This window comes from Pleurodeles waltl, chromosome 11 (assembly GCF_031143425.1).
Source record: "Pleurodeles waltl isolate 20211129_DDA chromosome 11, aPleWal1.hap1.20221129, whole genome shotgun sequence".
In the NCBI taxonomy this organism is placed as follows: domain Eukaryota; kingdom Metazoa; phylum Chordata; class Amphibia; order Caudata; family Salamandridae; genus Pleurodeles; species Pleurodeles waltl.
This window is the reverse complement of record NC_090450.1, coordinates 1,025,823,460-1,025,836,027: the sequence shown is the minus strand read 5'-3', so window position 1 is coordinate 1,025,836,027 and position 12,568 is coordinate 1,025,823,460. Positions and strand designations below refer to the sequence as shown.

Genomic DNA, 12,568 nt, shown 5'->3' with positions numbered 1-12,568 from the left:
ATGCCACAAGAGAGAAGAGGCACAGGGCAGCAATGCCACAAGAGAGAAGAGGCACAGGGCAGCAATGCCACAAGAGAGAAGAGGCACAGGGCAGCAATGCCACAAGAGAGAAGAGGCACAGGGCAGCAATGCCACAAGAGAGCTGAGGCACAGGGCAGCACTGCCACAAGAGAGCTGAGGCACAGGGCAGCACTGCCACAAGAGAGCTGAGGCACAGGGCAGCACTGCCACAAGAGAGCTGAGGCACAGGGCAGCACTGCCACAAGAGAGAAGAGGCACAGGGCAGCACTGCCACAAGAGAGAAGAGGCACAGGGCAGCACTGCCACAAGACAGCAGAGGCACAGGGCAGCACTGCCACAAGAGAGCAGAGGGACAGGGCAGCACTGCCACAAGAGAGCTGAGGCACAGGGCAGCACTGCCACAAGAGAGAAGAGGCACAGGGCAGCACTGCCACAAGAGAGAAGAGGCACAGGGCAGCACTGCCACAAGAGAGCTGAGGCACAGGGCAGCAATGCCACAAGAGAGGACAGGGCAGCACTGCCACAAGAGAGAAGAGAGACAGGGCAGCACTGCCACAAGAGAGAAGAGGCACAGGGCAGCACTGCCACAAGAGAGAAGAGGCACAGGGCAGCACCGCCACAAGAGAGAAGAGAGACAGGGCAGCACTGCCACAAGAGAGAAGAGAGACAGGGCAGCACCGCCACAGGAGAGCTGAGGCACAGGACAGCACTGCCACAAGAGAGGACAGGGCAGCACCGCCACAAGAGGGCAGAGGCACAGGGCAGCACTGCCACAAGAGAGCAGAGGCACAGGGCAGCAATGCCACAAGAGAGCAGAGGGACAGGGCAGCAATGCCACAAGAGAGAAAAGGCACAGGGCAGCAAAGCCACAAGAGAGCAGAGGCGCAGGGCAGCAGTGCCACAAGAGGGCAGAGGCACAGGGCAGCAGTGCCACAAGAGGGCAGAGGCACAGGGCAGCACTGCCACAAGAGGGCAGAGGCACAGGGCAGCACTGCCACAAGAGGGCAGAGGCACAGGGCAGCACTGCCACAAGAGGGCAGAGGCACAGGGCAGCACTGCCACAAGAGGGCAGAGGCACAGGGCAGCACTGCCACAAGAGGGCAGAGGCACAGGGCAGCACTGCCACAAGAGGGCAGAGGCACAGGGCAGCACTGCCACAAGAGAGAAGAGAGACAGGGCAGCCCTGTCACAAGAGAGAAGAGGCACAGGGCAGCACTGCCACAAGAGGGCAGAGGCACAGGGCAGCACTGCCACAAGAGGGCAGAGGCACAGGGCAGCACTGCCACAAGAGAGAAGAGAGACAGGGCAGCACTGCCACAAGAGAGAAGAGAGACAGGGCAGCACTGCCACAAGAGAGAAGAGGCACAGGGCAGCACTGCCACCCACAAGAGAGCAGAGGCATAGGGGAGCAGTGCCACAAGAGAGAAGAGGCACAGGGCAGCACTGCCACAGGAGAGCTGAGGCACAGGGCAGCACTGCCAAAAGAGAGAAGAGGCACAGGGCAGCACTGCCACTAGAGAGAAGAGAGACAGCGCAGCACTGCCACAAGAGAGAAGAGGCACAGGGCAGCACTGCCACCCACAAGAGGGCAGAGGCACAGGGCAGCACTGCCACAGGAGAGCTGAGGCACAGGGCAGCACTGCCACAAGAGGGCAGAGGCACAGGGCAGCACTGCCACAAGAGAGCAGAGGCACAGGGCAGCACTGCCACAAGAGAGCAGAGGCACAGGGCAGCACTGCCAGAAGAGAGAAGAGAGACAGGGCAGCACTGCCACAGGAGAGCTGAGGCACAGGGCAGCACTGCCACAAGAGAGCAGAGGCATAGGGCAGCACTGCCACAAGAGAGCAGAGGCACAGGGCAGCACTGCCACAAGAGAGAAGAGGCACAGGGCAGCAATGCCACAAGAGAGAAGAGGCACAGGGCAGCACTGCCACAAGAGAGCAGAGGCACAGGGCAGCACTGCCACAAGAGAGCAGAGGGACAGGGCAGCACTGCCACAAGAGAGCTGAGGCACAGGGCAGCACTGCCACAAGAGAGCTGAGGCACAGGGCAGCACTGCAACAAGAGAGAAGAGGCACAGGGCAGCACTGCCACAAGAGAGAAGAGGCACAGGGCAGCACTGCAACAAGAGAGAAGAGGCACAGGGCAGCACTGCCACAAGAGAGAAGAGGCACAGGGCAGCACTGCCACAAGAGAGAAGAGGCACAGGGCAGCCCTGCCACAAGAGAGAAGAGGCACAGGGCAGCCCTGCCACAAGAGAGAAGAGGCACAGGGCACCAATGCCACAAGAGAGAAGAGGCACAGGGCAGCACTGCCACAAGAGAGAAGTGAGACAGGGCAGCACTGCCACAAGAGAGAAGAGGCACAGGGCAGCACCGCCACAGGAGAGCTGAGGCACAGGGCAGCAGTGCCACAAGAGAGAAGAGGCACAGGGCAGCACTGCCACCCACAAGAGAGCAGAGGCACAGGGCAGCACTGCCACAAGAGAGCAGAGGCACAGGGCAGCACTGCAGCAAGAGAGAAGAGGCACAGGGCAGCACTGCCACAAGAGAGCAGAGGCACAGGGCAGCACTGCCACAAGAGAGAAGAGGCACAGGGCAGCACTGCCACCCACAAGAGAGCAGAGGCATAGGGCAGCACTGCCACATGAGAGCAGAGGCACAGGGCAGCACTGCCAGTAGAGAGCTGAGGCACAGGGCAGCACTCCCACAAGAGGGCAGAGGCACAGGGCAGCACTGCCATAAGAGGGCAGAGGCACAGGGCAGCACTGCCACAAGAGGGCAGAGGCACAGTGCAGCACTGCCACAAGAGAGAAGAGAGACAGGGCAGCAATGCCACAAGAGAGAAGAGACACAGGGCAGCACTGTCACAAGAGAGAAGAGGCACAGGGCAGCACCGCCACAAGAGAGAAGAGGCACAGGGCAGCACTGCCACAAGAGAGCAGAGGCACAGGGCAGCACTGCCACAAGAGGGCAGAGGCACAGGGCAGCACTGCCACAAGAGAGCAGAGGCACAGGGCAGCACTGCCACAAGAGAGCAGAGGCACAGGGGAGCAGTGCCACAAGAGACAAGAGGCACAGGGCAGCAATGCCACAAGAGAGCAGAGGGACAGGGCAGCAATGCCACAAGAGAGAAAAGGCACAGGGCAGCAATGCCACAAGAGAGCAGAGGCACAGGGCAGCAGTGCCACCAGAGAGCAGAGGCGCAGGGCAGCAGTGCCACAAGAGACCTGAGGCACAGGGCAGCACTGCCACAAGAGGGCAGAGGCACAGGGCAGCACTGCCACAAGAGGGCAGAGGCACAGGGCAGCACTGCCACAAGAGGGCAGAGGCACAGGGCAGCACTGCCACAAGAGGGCAGAGGCACAGGGCAGCACTGCCACAAGAGGGCAGAGGCACAGGGCAGCACTGCCACAAGAGGGCAGAGGCACAGGGCAGCACTGCCACAAGAGAGAAGAGAGACAGGGCAGCCCTGCCACAAGAGAGAAGAGGCACAGGGGCAGCACTGCCACAAGAGAGCTGAGGCACAGGGCAGTTATGCCACAAGAGAGCTGAGGCACAGGGCAGCACTGCCACAAGAGAGCTGAGGCACAGGGCAGCACTGCCACAAGAGAGAAGAGGCACAGGGCAGCACCGCCACAAGAGAGAAGAGGCACAGGGCAGCACCGCCACAAGAGAGAAGAGGCACAGGGCAGCACCGCCACAAGAGAGGAGAGGCACAGGGCAGCACTGCCACAAGAGGGCAGAGGCACAGGGCAGCACTGCCACAAGAGGGCAGAGGCACAGGGGAGCAGTGCCACAAGAGAGAAGAGGCACAGGGCAGCAATGCCACAAGAGAGCAGAGGGACAGGGAAGCAATGCCACAAGAGAGAAAAGGCACAGGGCAGCAATGCCACAAGAGATAAAAGGCACAGGGCAGCAATGCCACAAGAGAGAAGAGGCACAGGGCAGCACTGCCAGTAGAGAGCAGAGGCACAGGGCAGCAATGCCACAAGAGAGCAGAGGGACAGGGAAGCAATGCCACAAGAGAGAAAAGGCACAGGGCAGCAATGCCACAAGAGAGAAGAGGCACAGGGCAGCACTGCCAGTAGAGAGCAGAGGCACAGGGCAGCAATGCCACAAGAGAGCAGAGGGACAGGGAAGCAATGCCACAAGAGAGAAAAGGCACAGGGCAGCACTGCCACAAGAGAGCTGAGGCACAGGGCAGCATTGCCACAAAAGAGCTGAGGCACAGGGCAGCACTGCCACAAGAGAGCTGAGGCACAGGGCAGCACTGCCACAAGAGAGCTGAGGCACAGGGCAGCACTGCCACAAGAGAGCTGAGGCACAGGGCAGCACTGCCACAAGAGAGCTGAGGCACAGGGCAGCACCTCCACAAGAGAGCTGAGGCACAGGGCAGCACTGCCACAAGAGAGCAGAGGCACAGGGCAGCACTGCCACAAGAGGGCAGAGGCACAGGGCAGCACTGCCACAAGAGGGCAGAGGCACAGGGCAGCACTGCCACAAGAGGGCAGAGGCACAGGGCAGCACTGCCACAAGAGGGCAGAGGCACAGGGCAGCACTGCCACAAGAGGGCAGAGGCACAGGGCAGCACTGCCACAAGAGGGCAGAGGCACAGGGCAGCACTGCCACAAGAGGGCAGAGGCACAGGGCAGAACTGCCACAAGAGGGCAGAGGCACAGGGCAGCACTGCCACAAGAGGGCAGAGGCACAGGGCAGCACTGCCACAAGAGAGAAGAGAGACAGGGCAGCCCTGCCACAAGAGAGAAGAGGCACAGGGGCAGCACTGCCACAAGAGAGCAGAGGCACAGGGCAGTAATGCCACAAGAGAGCTGAGGCACAGGGCAGCACTGCCACGTGAGAGCTGAGGCACAGGGCAGCACTGTCACAAGAGAGCTGAGGCACAGGGCAGCAATGCCACAAGAGAGCTGAGGCACAGGGCAGCACCGCCACAAGAGAGCTGAGGCACAGGGCAGCACCGCCACAAGAGAGAAGAGACATAGGGCAGCACTGCCACAAGAGAGAAGAGACCCAGGGCAGCACTGCCACAAGAGAGCAGAGGCACAGGGCAGCACCGCCGTAAGAGAGAAGAGGCACAGGGCAGCACCGCCACAAGAGAGAAGAGGCACAGGGCAGCACCGCCACAAGAGAGAAGAGGCTCAGGGCAGCACCGCCACAAGAGAGAAGAGGCTCAGGGCAGCACCGCCACAAGAGAGAAGAGGCACAGGGCAGCACCGCCACAAGAGAGCAGAGGCACAGGGCAGCACTGCCACAAGAGGGGAGAGGCACAGGGCAGCACTGCCACAAGAGAGCAGAGGCACAGGGCAGCCCTGCCACAAGAGAGCAGAGGCACAGGGGAGCAGTGCCACAAGAGAGAAGAGGCACAGGGCAGCAATGCCACAAGAGAGCAGAGGGACAGGGCAGCAATGCCACAAGAGAGAAAAGGCACAGGGCAGCAATGCCACGAGAGAAAAAGCACAGGGCAGCAATGCCACCAGAGAGCAGAGGCACAGGGCAGCACTGCCACTAGAGACCTGAGGCACAGGGCAGCACTGCCACAAGAGGGCAGAGGCACAGGGCAGCACTGCCACAAGAGGGCAGAGGCACAGGGCAGCACTGCCACAAGAGGGCAGAGGCACAGGGCAGCACTGCCACAAGAGGGCAGAGAGACAGGGCAGCCCTGCCACAAGAGAGAAGAGGCACAGGGGCAGCACTGCCACAAGAGAGCAGAGGCACAGGGCAGTAATGCCACAAGAGAGCTGAGGCACAGAGCAGCACTGCCACAAGAGAGCTGAGGCACAGGGCAGCACCGCCACAAGAGAGAAGAGAGACAGGGCAGCACCGCCACAGGAGAGCTGAGGCACAGGGCAGCACTGCCACAAGAGAGAAGAGGCACAGGGCAGCACCGCCACAAGAGAGAAGAGGCACAGGGCAGCACCGCCACAAGAGAGAAGAGGCACAGGGCAGCACTGCCACAAGAGGGCAGAGGCACAGGGCAGCACTGCCACAAGAGAGCAGAGGTACAGGGGAGCAGTGCCACAAGAGAGAAAAGGCACAGGGCAGCACTGCCACAAGAGAGCAGAGGGACAGGGAAGCAATGCCACAAGAGAGAAAAGGCACAGGGCAGCACTGCCACAAGAGAGCAGAGGGACAGGGCAGCATTGCCACAAGAGAGCTGAGGCACAGGGCAGCACTGCCACAAGAGAGCAGAGGGACAGGGCAGCATTGCCACAAGAGAGCTGAGGCACAGGGCAGCACTGCCACAAGAGAGCAGAGGCACAGGGCAGCACTGCCACAAGAGAGAAGAGGCACAGGGCAGCACTGCCACAAGAGAGAAGAGGCACAGGGCAGCACCGCCACAAGAGAGAAGAGAGACAGGGCAGCACCGCCACAGGAGAGCTGAGGCACAGGACAGCACTGCCACAAGAGAGGACAGGGCAGCACCGCCACAAGAGGGCAGAGGCACAGGGCAGCACTGCCACAAGAGAGCAGAGGCACAGGGCAGCACTGCCACAAGAGAGCAGAGGCACAGGGGAGCAGTGCCACAAGAGAGAAGAGGCACAGGGCAGCAATGCCACAAGAGAGCAGAGGGACAGGGCAGCAATGCCACAAGAGAGAAAAGGCACAGGGCAGCAAAGCCACAAGAGAGCAGAGGCACAGGGCAGCAGTGCCACCAGAGAGCAGAGGCGCAGGGCAGCAGTGCCACAAGAGGGCAGAGGCACAGGGCAGCACTGCCACAAGAGGGCAGAGGCACAGGGCAGCACTGCCACAAGAGGGCAGAGGCACAGGGCAGCACTGCCACAAGAGGGCAGAGGCACAGGGCAGCACTGCCACAAGAGGGCAGAGGCACAGGGCAGCACTGCCACAAGAGAGCAGAGGCACAGGGCAGCACTGCCACAAGAGGGCAGAGGCACAGGGCAGCACTGCCACAAGAGGGCAGAGGCACAGGGCAGCACTGCCACAAGAGAGAAGAGAGACAGGGCAGCCCTGTCACAAGAGAGAAGAGGCACAGGGGTAGCACTGCCACAAGAGAGCAGAGGCACAGGGCAGTAATGCCACAAGAGAGCTGAGGCACAGGGCAGCACTGCCACAAGAGAGCTGAGGCACAGGGCAGCACTGCCAAAAGAGAGAAGAGGCACAGGGCAGCACTGCCACAAGAGAGAAGAGAGACAGCGCAGCACTGCCACAAGAGAGAAGAGGCACAGGGCAGCACTGCCACAGGAGAGCTGAGGCACAGGGCAGCACTGCCACCCACAAGAGAGCAGAGGCATAGGGCAGCACTGCCACATGAGAGCAGAGGCCAAGGGCAGCACTGCCACAAGAGAGAAGAGAGACAGGGCAGCACTGCCACAAGAGAGAAGAGGCACAGGGCAGCACTGCCACAAGAGAGCAGAGGCACAGGGCAGCACTGCCACAAGAGAGAAGAGGCACAGGGCAGCACCGCCACAAGAGAGCAGAGGCACAGGGCAGCACTGCCACAAGAGAGAAGAGGCACAGGGCAGCAATGCCACAAGAGAGAAGAGGCACAGGGCAGCACTGCCACAAGAGGGCAGAGGCACAGGGCAGCACTGCCACAAGAGGGCAGCGGCACAGGGCAGCACTGCCACAAGAGAGCTGAGGCACAGGGCAGCACTGCCACAAGAGAGCTGAGGCACAGGGCAGCACTGCAACAAGAGAGAAGAGGCACAGGGCAGCACTGCCACAAGAGAGAAGAGGCACAGGGCAGCACTGCCACAAGAGAGAAGAGGCACAGGGCAGCACTGCCACAAGAGAGAAGAGGCACAGGGCAGCACTGCCACAAGAGAGAAGAGGCACAGGGCAGCACTGCCACAAGAGAGAAGAGGCACAGGGCAGCACTGCCACAAGAGAGAAGAGGCACAGGGCAGCACTGCCACAAGAGAGAAGAGGCACAGGGCAGCCCTGCCACAAGAGAGAAGAGGCACAGGGCACCAATGCCACAAGAGAGAAGAGGCACAGGGCAGCACCGCCACAAGAGAGAAGAGAGACAGGGCAGCACTGCCACAAGAGAGAAGAGACACAGGGCGACACTGCCAGTAGAGAGCCGAGGCACAGGGTACCAATGCCACAAGAGGGCAGAGGCACAGAGCAGCAATGCCACAAGAGAGAAGAGGCACAGGGCAGCCCTGCCACAAGAGAGCACAGGGCAGCACTGCCACAAGAAAGCAGAGGCACAGGGCAGCACTGCCACGAGAGAGAAGAGGCACAGGGCAGCACTGCCACAAGAGAGCTGAGGCACAGGGCAGCAATGCCACAAGAGAGGACAGGGCAGCATTGCCACAAGAGAAAAGAGCGACAGGGCAGCACTGCCACAAGAGGGCAGAGGCACAGGGCAGCACTGCCACAGGAGAGCTGAGGCACAGGGCAGCACGGCCACAAGAGAGAAGAGGCACAGGGCAGCAATGCCACAAGAGAGCAGAGGCATAGGGCAGCACTGCCACATGAGAGCAGAGGCACAGGGCAGCAGTGCCACAAGAGAGCAGAGGCACAGGGCAGCACTGCCACAAGAGAGAAGAGGCACAGGGCAGCACTGCCACCCACAAGAGAGCAGAGGCACAGGGCAGCACTGCCACAAGAGAGCTAAGGCACAGGGCAGCACTGCCACAGGAGAGCTGAGGCACAGGGCAGCACTCCCACAAGAGGGCAGAGGCACAGGGCAGCACTGCCATAAGAGGGCAGAGGCACAGGGCAGCACTGCCACAAGAGGGCAGAGGCACAGTGCAGCACTGCCACAAGAGAGAAGAGAGACAGGGCAGCAATGTCACAAGAGAGAAGAGGCACAGGGCAGCACTGCCACAAGAGGGCAGAGGCACAGGGCAGCACTGCCACAAGAGAGAAGAGGCACAGGGCAGCACTGCCACAAGAGAGAAGAGGCACAGGGCAGCAGTGCCACAAGACAGAAGAGGCACAGGGCAGCACCGCCATAAGAGAGAAGAGGCACAGGGCAGCACCGCCACAAGAGAGAAGAGGCACAGGGCAGCACTGCCACAAGAGAGCAGAGGCACAGGGCAGCACTGCCACAAGAGGGCAGAGGCACAGGGCAGCACTGCTACAAGAGAGCAGAGGCACAGGGCAGCACTGCCACAAGAGAGAAGAGGCACAGGGGAGCAGTGCCACAAGAGACACAGGGCAGCAATGCCACAAGAGAGCAGAGGGACAGGGCAGCAATGCCACAAGAGAGAAAAGGCACAGGGCAGCAATGCCACAAGAGAGCATAGGCACAGGGCAGCAGTGCCACCAGAGAGCAGAGGCGCAGGGCAGCAGTGCCACAAGAGACCTGAGGCACAGGGCAGCACTGCCACAAGAGGGCAGAGGCACAGGGCAGCACTGCCACAAGAGGGCAGAGGCACAGGGCAGCACTGCCACAAGAGGGCAGAGGCACAGGGCAGCACTGCCACAAGAGGGCAGAGGCACAGGGCAGCACTGCCACAAGAGGGCAGAGGCACAGGGCAGCACTGCCACAAGAGAGAAGAGGCACAGGGGCAGCACTGCCACAAGAGAGCAGAGGCACAGGGCAGTTATGCCACAAGAGAGCTGAGGCACAGGGCAGCACTGCCACAAGAGAGCTGAGGCACAGGGCAGCACTGCCACAAGAGAGAAGAGGCACAGGGCAGCACTGCCACAAGAGAGAAGAGAGACAGGGCAGCACTGCCACAGGAGAGCTGAGGCACAGGGCAGCACTGCCACAAGAGAGAAGAGGCACAGGGCAGCACCGCCACAAGAGAGAAGAGGCACAGGGCAGCACCGCCGCAAGAGAGAAGAGGCACAGGGCAGCACCGCCGCAAGAGAGAAGAGGCACAGGGCAGCACCGCCGCAAGAGAGAAGAGGCACAGGGCAGCACTGCCACAAGAGGGCAGAGGCACAGGGCAGCACTGCCACAAGAGGGCAGAGGCACAGGGCAGCACTGCCACAAGAGGGCAGAGGCACAGGGGAGCAGTGCCACAAGAGAGAAGAGGCACAGGGGAGCAGTGCCACAAGATAGAAAAGGCACAGGGCAGCAATGCCACAAGAGAGAAAAGGCACAGGGCAGCAATGCCACAAGAGAGAAGAGGCACAGGGCAGCACTGCCAGTAGAGAGCAGAGGCACAGGGCAGCAATGCCACAAGAGAGCAGAGGGACAGGGAAGCAATGCCACAAGAGAGAAAAGGCACAGGGCAGCAATGCCACAAGAGAGAAGAGGCACAGGGCACCAATGCCACAAGAGGGCAGAGGCACAGGGCAGCACTGCCACAAGAGAGCTGAGGCACAGGGCAGCATTGCCACAAGAGAGCTGAGGCACAGGGCAGCACTGCCACAAGAGAGCTGAGGCACAGGGCAGCACTGCCACAAGAGAGCTGAGGCACAGGGCAGCACTGCCACAAGAGAGCTGAGGCACAGGGCAGCACTGCCACAAGAGAGCTGAGGCACAGGGCAGCACTGTCACAAGAGGGCAGAGGCACAGGGCAGCACTGCCACAAGAGGGAAGAGACATAGGGCAGCACTGCCATAAGAGAGAAGAGACACAGGGCAGCACTGCCACAAGAGAGCAGAGGCACAGGGCAGCACCGCCGCAAGAGAGAAGAGGCACAGGGCAGCACCGCCACAAGAGAGAAGAGGCACAGGGCAGCACCACCACAAGAGAGAAGAGGCACAGGGCAGCACCGCCACAAGAGAGAAGAGGCACAGGGCAGCACTGCCACAAGAGGGGAGAGGCACAGGGCAGCACTGCCACAAGAGAGCAGAGGCACAGGGCAGCACTGCCACAAGAGAGCAGAGGCACAGGGGAGCAGTGCCACAAGAGAGAAGAGGCACAGGGCAGCAATGCCACAAGAGAGCAGAAGGACAGGGCAGCAATGCCACAAGAGAGAAAAGGCACAGGGCAGCAATGCCACGAGAGAAAAAGCACAGGGCAGCAATGCCACCAGAGAGCAGAGGCACAGGGCAGCACTGCCACTAGAGACCTGAGGCATAGGGCAGCACTGCCACAAGAGGGCAGAGGCACAGGGCAGCACTGCCACAAGAGGGCAGAGGCACAGGGCAGCACTGCCACAAGAGGGCAGAGGCACAGGGCAGCACTGCCACAAGAGAGAAGAGAGACAGGGCAGCCCTGCCACAAGAGAGAAGAGGCACAGGGGCAGCACTGCCACAAGAGAGCAGAGGCACAGGGCAGTAATGCCACAAGAGAGCTGAGGCACAGGGCAGCACTGCCACAAGAGAGCTGAGGCACAGGGCAGCACTGCCACAAGAGAGAAGAGGCACAGGGCAGCACCGCCACAAGAGAGAAGAGAGACAGGGCAGCACCGCCACAGGAGAGCTGAGGCACAGGGCAGCACTGCCACAAGAGAGAAGAGGCACAGGGCAGCACCGCCACAAGAGAGAAGAGGCACAGGGCAGCACCGCCACAAGAGAGAAGAGGCACAGGGCAGCACTGCCACAAGAGGGCAGAGGCACAGGGCAGCACTGCCACAAGAGAGCAGAGGCACAGGGGAGCAGTGCCACAAGAGAGAAAAGGCACAGGGCAGCAATGCCACAAGAGAGCAGAGGGACAGGGAAGCAATGCCACAAGAGAGAAAAGGCACAGGGCAGCACTGCCAGTAGAGAGCAGAGGCACAGGGCAGCAATGCCACAAGAGAGCAGAGGGACAGGGAAGCAATGCCACAAGAGAGCAGAGGGACAGGGAAGCAATGCCACAAGAGAGAAGAGGCACAGGGCACCAATGCCACAAGAGGGCAGAGGCACAGGGCAGCACTGCCACAAGAGAGCTGAGGCACAGGGCAGCATTGCCACAAGAGAGCTGAGGCACAGGGCAGCACTGCCACAAGAGAGCTGAGGCACAGGGCAGCACTGCCACAAGAGAGCTGGGGCACAGGGCAGCACTGCCACAAGAGAGCTGAGGCACAGGGCAGCACTGCCACAAGAGAGCAGAGGCACAGGGCAGCACTGCCACAAGAGAGCAGAGGCACAGGGCAGCACTGCCACAAGGGAGAAGAGGCACAGGGCAGCACTGCCACAAGGGAGAAGAGGCAAAGGGCAGCACTGCCACAAGAGAGCTGAGGCACAGGGCAGCACTGCCACAAGAGAGCTGAGGCACAGGGCAGCACTGCCACAAGAGAGCTGAGGCACAGGGCAGCACTGCCACAAGAGAGCTGAGGCACAGGGCAGCACTGCCACAAGAGAGCTGAGGCACAGGGCAGCACTGCCACAAGAGAGCTGAGGCACAGGGCAGCACTTCCACAAGAGAGCTGAGGCACAGGGCAGCAATGCCACAAGAGAGCTGAGGCACAGGGCAGCAATGCCACAAGAGAGCTGAGGCACAGGGCAGCACTGCCACAAGAGAGCTGAGGCACAGGGCAGCAATGCCACAAGAGAGCTGAGGCACAGGGCAGCAATGCCACAAGAGAGCTGAGGCACAGGGCAGCACTGCCACAAGAGAGCTGAGGCACAGGGCAGCACTGCCACAAGAGAGCACAGGGCAGCACTGGCACAAGAGAGCACAGAGGAGCACTGCCACCAGAGAGCACAGGCACAGGGCAGCACCGCCACTTGAGTGT

At 61.1% G+C, this 12,568-nt stretch overlaps 1 protein-coding gene across 1 annotated transcript in view; it reads right to left on the bottom strand.

Annotated features, from left to right (window-relative positions):
- DHX37 (DEAH-box helicase 37) overlaps positions 1-12,568 on the bottom strand; it is a 520,920-nt gene that overhangs the window by 107,814 nt on the left and 400,538 nt on the right. The gene's annotated exons all lie outside the window — the stretch shown is intronic.